The sequence below is a fragment of the Jaculus jaculus genome, chromosome 9, assembly GCF_020740685.1.
Source record: "Jaculus jaculus isolate mJacJac1 chromosome 9, mJacJac1.mat.Y.cur, whole genome shotgun sequence".
NCBI classification, from domain to species: Eukaryota; Metazoa; Chordata; class Mammalia; order Rodentia; family Dipodidae; genus Jaculus; species Jaculus jaculus.
The window spans coordinates 53899238-53905659 of NC_059110.1; the positions used below are offsets into that span (position 1 = coordinate 53899238).

Here is a 6422-nt window from a genome sequence, read left to right on the forward strand (position 1 = left end):
TAAATATTTACTGAACATACACACACACACACACACACACACATACATACACACACACAGCACCTACTCTATGCCTACCAGTGCTCTTGAAAGCTCCAGATGAGAGCTGGGATGTTGTCTTTGAAGTTGCATTAAAATCTACCAGAAAGGTATTGTTTTGTAAATGACTGTGATTCCAACGTAAGGGAGGCCCATGTGGTCAGATGTGTGTCAGACATCTGACCTGTACCAGGCACTGTGTCTTCAGGAACAGCTTGGCTCCTCCCCCAGGGGATCTTGAAGGAATTTTGGTAACTGGGACAGCCCCAGGCAAACAGGATTCCCTCGGAGGCTGCTGGAGCTGGACAGATGACAGGAAGAGCTGGCCAGGGTTCCTTCCCTACTTCACAGGCCCTTGTTAAATAAAGTACATGCGCCGTAGTTCAGGATGGTTCTCTTGGAGGCTGGCCTGCAACTCGGTCTCCAAGCTTGACACAGACATGGAACTTTTCTGAGGAAACAGAGCACAGCACAAAGGTGTGGCAAACACCAAACAGAAACCAAGTAATGTGACTTGAATGGGTGCATTCATCCAGGGGAACCTCTTCCAAAAGGCTTTCTTTTCCAATGTGTTCATAATGAATGGAGGAATGGCCATGCCGGGCGCTGCCATGAGGATCCTGGAAATGACCACCTGTGTGATGGCTTGTTTTGCTGCATTGGTCCAGTTGCCCAAACGGACGCCATTTTCATCCGTGACAGGAATGCCAACCTTGAGTTCTCTTTGCCTCATTAATGGAATATTAATGCAATTAGCAGCAGCCACAGCAGCAAAGGGAGCAAAATGGCCTATCAGTGGTGAGACATGCTTGGTTAGTGCATTAAGTCCTAGGGCTGTCGCCACTGCACCAGTTGTTGCAGAAACATAAGCTGTTCCCAATTCCTTCACAGTGAGGGGAGCATCTCTGCTTCTGTTGGTATAATTGACGACGGCGCTGAACGACTGGTTGATCCACTGCCAGAGCACCACAGCCGGCATGGTCCTATAGAATGTCATCATACAGCCTGTGATCGTCATGTTGATCGGAACCTGAGCTGATATTCTTCCTATCACCCGTGTCAGGGTGGAAAGCCCAGTCCTAGATGTACTTTGCTTTCCACAGCTCATTCTCTCTAAGGCCCAGAGGGATGACCCCCATGTCTATAATTGCGCACTACTTTTCTTGCATTCTCTAGTTGTTCATTTGTTAAGAGGATATTCCTGGGGTCAGTTACAGTGAAGAAATGATTGGCTCGGCCAACAAAAGTGCTTTGACCCCATCGCGGTTCCTTGATGTTAATGTTGAGTGGCAAGTCCCCAGACATCCTTCTGGATTCTGTCACATATCTCTGTTACTGGGCTTGTTTGTCTTGGCTGTCTAGGGAGGTTCCCCACTCTGTGACGCATACTGAGGACAACCTATGGCATGGGAACGCTGCCCACGACCACCAGTGCAGCCTGCAAGTCCCGCTCGCTCTGCCACACCCTAGTTATTTTAAATGATTAATGTAATGATGTCCCCTAAAGGAACTTTTCTATCCAACTTAACAAGAGTTCTTTTTCTTTCTTCACCATCCCCAACTGATAAAAGCTCTATACAGCCCACTACCTGAAAACGCAGGTTGGCTGTGCTCCTCTCTTGTGAGCCAGCCCTGGCAGCTCATGCTTTTCCCAAATAAAAGTTTTCATCTTTGCCTCAGAGTGGTCTGGGTGTTCTTGGTCACTCCCAAACCTTACATAGAGTAGCCATGAAAAACTACATTACTACAAGAGGTTTGCAAAAGTCTAAGCCCTGAGGAAAAAAGACAGTTCTGAAAGCAGAGACAAATGAGTTAGGCAAGTATAGGTAGTGAGAACATTGGCTATAATCTTTCTACATCCACTCACCAAAACAGAGATTTTCTGGACAAGGGGAAAGGAAAGAAAAAAAGGGAAACCAAATTGAAAGAGCATTGCTGGTGGTTTCCAGGAAGAGCAACTCTGAACCTTAGATGGGATTGTACAATCTCTAGAGATGAAGCATCAGTGTAGTTAACATGGGAAGCTGGCCTCAGCAGAGATGTGATTACTTAGGCAGCCTTATGGGAGGTTCTCTGTCCTGAAGAAACAGAACTGTACCAGAATTATTCCAGTGCAGGCACACCCAGCTTAGAGGGAGACATGGACTCAAAGGGGCAGCATGCAGGAATAAAGATTCTTCAACTATGTATTCTGTTATGCTTCCCTGTCTTACCATGCAGGGTAGGCAGACAGGATAAAAGACAAAGACATTTCAAAGGCCTCTTTGCACAGGTGGATTCCTAACAGAACAGATAATCCTGCCCTTGGGTCAGGACATCTGAAGCAGAGCAGAGCCTCATGCTGAGTATTACTTCCCAGCCAGTGCTTTAGTAAAGTACCCACAGCTGCTAGAGTTCAGGGCTGCCCCATTTTCTAGGCAGCTTGAGGAAGCTTGTGCTTGGGCAGGCACAGCTAGACACATCATGGATCATGCTCCAGAAGGACCTTCTACTCTTGTGCTGACCTTTTGGTTGTGGTAATCTTGCACTGTGAGTACTGCTTATTTAAGGAAAACTCAAGAATCCCTGTTGCCTTGAAACATCAAAGAGGCTTGTTCAACAGCATATTTGAAGGTTAATGTTTACTCTTAATCCTGAGGACTAGAGTTTTAGTCTATCTATGACTTTAAACTTCCAATTTTTCCATAAGTATGCATCTGTTTTATAATGCAAAATGAACTTAACTGTACTATCTGTACCCTTAAAACTTTAAGAATTAGGACATTAGGCACAACCTAACTAGGTTAAATTATAATTTCTGGATAATGTTATATTTATTATCCAAATCATGTACTAATTAATTGCATTCAGTTCATTCACATGTTTATTACTTTGAAAATTTCTCATTTATTCTTTCATTTGACTATTTTTGAAAAATGTTTCATGGCAAAATCATCCAATTCTATAGTTCAAAAACTTAATCTAGACACTCAGTGATTTTTATGCCTTAGCTGACAGTGATTTTTAAATTTTCAAATAATGTGAAAAAAATCAAAAGGAGAATAACATTCCATGACATGAAAATCATATGATCTTTAAATTGTCTCCTGGGTCACAGTTTCCTCATTTCTAAATGAAGCTGGTCTAAAATATATGTTTGTTCCTTTTTTCTTAATTTTATGTTTTATAACATAAAGGAAAAAGCAAGGTGACTCCACATAGCCCATAACAGCTGTCAGACTGCTGCACTGTCTAGAATGATGGCTGGCCCACATAGCCACCTCAAAGGAAACAAAATACTATTCCATTGCTTCTAAACCCCACCACTGAATCCTCTACCTTACAATTTGATGTAACTAAACCATTTCCCATTCATTATATCAGAAAGTAATTGAATCTGAGACCATAAACTAGGGCTGCATTTGAATATTCTATCTATAGCACTTCATATTTTAAATTTCCCAGTGACAATATTCTTTTATAACTCCATATACATTCACTTCAGGACTTTAAGCACCAAGAAATTCCAGAGTAATCAACTTTCAAGTGAACCCTCACCAAGTTGAAAAAACGCTGGAGCATGTCTCTTTTAAAAATATTTTATTTTTACTTATTTATTTGAGAGAGAAAGATAGAGAAATAGGCAGGTAGGGAGAGAGAGAATGGGTGCACCAGGGCCTCCAGCCACTGCAAACAAACTCCAGATACATGTGTTCCCTTGTGCATCTGGCTTACGTAGGTCCTGGGGAGTCAAACCTAGGTCCTTTGGCTTTGCAGGCAAGCGCCTTAACTGCTAAGCCATCTCTTTTTTGTGGGTACAGGAGGTTTATTTTGGCTTACAGGCTCAAGGGGAAGCTCCACGATAGCAGGGGAAAAAAATGGCATGAGCAGAGGGTGGACATCACCCCCTGGCCAACATAAGATGGACAATAGCAACAGAAGAACATGCCAAACAGTGACATGGGGAAAGTGGCAACAATAACCTTAAGCCCACCCCCAACAATACACTCCCTCCAGGAGGCATTAATTCCAAATCTCTATCAACTTGGAACCTAGCATTCAGAACACCTAAGTTTATGGGGGACACCTGAATCAAACCACCACATTCCACCCCTGGCTCCAATAAACTGATAACTATACATTATGTAAAATACAATGCATTTGGTACAACTTTAATAGTCCCCATAATTTTAATCAATTCCAATGATGTTCATACATCCCCATAGTCCACGATCTTTTAACTGAGCCATAATACAAAAAACAAAAACAAAACAAAAAAAAAAACATTATGGCACAGAATAAACATTCAGGCTGCAAAAGGTGGCATTGGGCATAGCAAAGAAATATTCAGCCAATATAAGATTTAAAACAAGGTGAACATCAAACTCTGTAGCTTCAAGTCCAACAACTCTAGCCAGTGACAAATCTCCAAGTCCAATAATTCTAACAACAGCAAGTCTCTGGAGTTCCAATTCCACCCCTCCAGACTGGTCCTGGTGGACATCACCCCCTGGCCAACATAAGATGGAAAATAGCAACAGGAGAGTGTGCCCTGCTAAGCCATCTCTGCTGGAGCATTTCTTAATGCCTCTAGACATATTAAATGGTAAGAAGAGGGTGTTGGACTTCTGGTTAAGATGGCAGCGTAGGTACCACGCCAAAGCGTGGGGGGAAAAAGATCAAAAAAACTCAGCAAAATACACACGTTTACTAAAAAGTGAGGTGTATAGGAAATTGAAGTGGCAGCGGAGAAGTAGAAGAGTTCCAGAGCATCCAGAGTCTGCACAGGCGGGAAAAGCAGCTCCGGCAGCGGCAGCGCACCAGAAAGCCACCAGGCTGGGCTCCAGCCGCAGGAAAAGCCAGGTGCCGGAGCTTTCCCTCACACCGGTGCTCTCTGCAACTCGGGAAATGTGAGGGGAGAGCGGCAGCGAGCAACGGAGAAGCAGACTGCGAGGTAGAAGAACGCTTGGAGCAGCGAGAGAAGCAGAGTACCTACGGCTCCCTCCCCTCCGGCACCGCCTGAGCCCGGGACCCGGCCACGCCAACCTGGGCTGACAGTGGGACCCAAGCAGGAGCAGAGTTCAGCAGCAACATCAGGAGCTCCAGCACCAGTAACAGTGGCCCCAGCAGCAGTAGACCCAGGAGTGGCAGCAGCAGCAGACTCGGCAGCAGCAGCTTCAGGGAGAGCAGCGGCAGTGGACACAACAGCAGCAGCTTCAGCAGCAGTGGTGGCTCCAGCAGTGGCAGCTACAGCAGCAGCAGAGGCAGCAGCAGCGGTGGGTCCAGCAGCAACACCTTCAGCACCAGTGGCTACAGACCCAGCAGGGGTAGCTTGAGCAGCAGCAGTTCCAGCAGCAGGGGTGCAGATCTGCAGCGCCACACTTGCCAGGCTGGGTTTGCCCCACAGGAAAAGCAAGTGCCCAGCTCCAGAAATCAGAACAGCAGCCCGACGGCACAGGCAGCAACTTGACTGAGACCAAAATCATCCAAGGTAACTGGGATTGCACCAGGGAAGGGTCACACTTGGTCGCAAGCTGACTTGGATCCCACAACAGACCAGAAATCTTAACCTCTTTGTTGATAGAGGATCTGGTTGTTATAATAACTACTCTTGCATACATACTCGGGGCTGTTTTTGATTGAATGGGTACAGTGTTTAGTTAAATTTTAGAATCTACCTGTATTTTATTCCACTCAGCCTGCTTGAAAACTCCTATAGCAGGGAAACTCAACCCCTAAGAACATCTTTGTAGATACTCTGAGAGTCTTAAGAGCCACACCTAACAACGTAAGGTACTACCCTGAAAATATATTACACCAAATCAATTGATACAGCTAAGAATACACAGCTAGCTAGAAAATCCAAGCATTAACTTAATCCAAGATGCAAAAATATATACATTATAACACAAGAAACACTAAAAAGCAAGACGATATAAATCCACCTAAAAGTATTAATGCATCAGAAATGTCCTCCAGTGAGAAAGAGTTAGAGGAAATGCCTGAGAAAGAGTTCAAAAGAATGATTATAAACATGTTCAAAGAGGTCAAAGAACACATCAAAACAATCAAAGAGGAAATCAAAGGGGAAATCAAAGGAATCAAAGAAGAGGCAGGACACCAATTTCATGAAATAAAGAAGGCAATACAAGACATAAATAAGGAAATAGAAATAATAAAGAAAAACCAGTCAGAATTACTAGCAATGAAGAACACAGTTAATGAAATGAAAAAATCTGTAGAAAATCTCACCCCTACGATGGATGAGGGAGAGGACAGAATATCTAAGCTAGAAGACCAGGTGGCAGACCTAACGCAGTCTAACAAAGAGAAAGACAAACTTATAGAAAAGTATGAGTGGGAATTTCAAGATATTCGGGACACTATGAAAAGATCCAATATAA

General features: G+C 44.0%; 1 pseudogene; it reads right to left on the bottom strand.

The window, feature by feature from the left end:
• Window positions 1-397: 397 nt before the first annotated feature.
• LOC101605053 lies at window positions 398-1345 on the bottom strand (annotated as a pseudogene).
• Between the last annotated feature and the right edge of the window lie 5077 nt (window positions 1346-6422).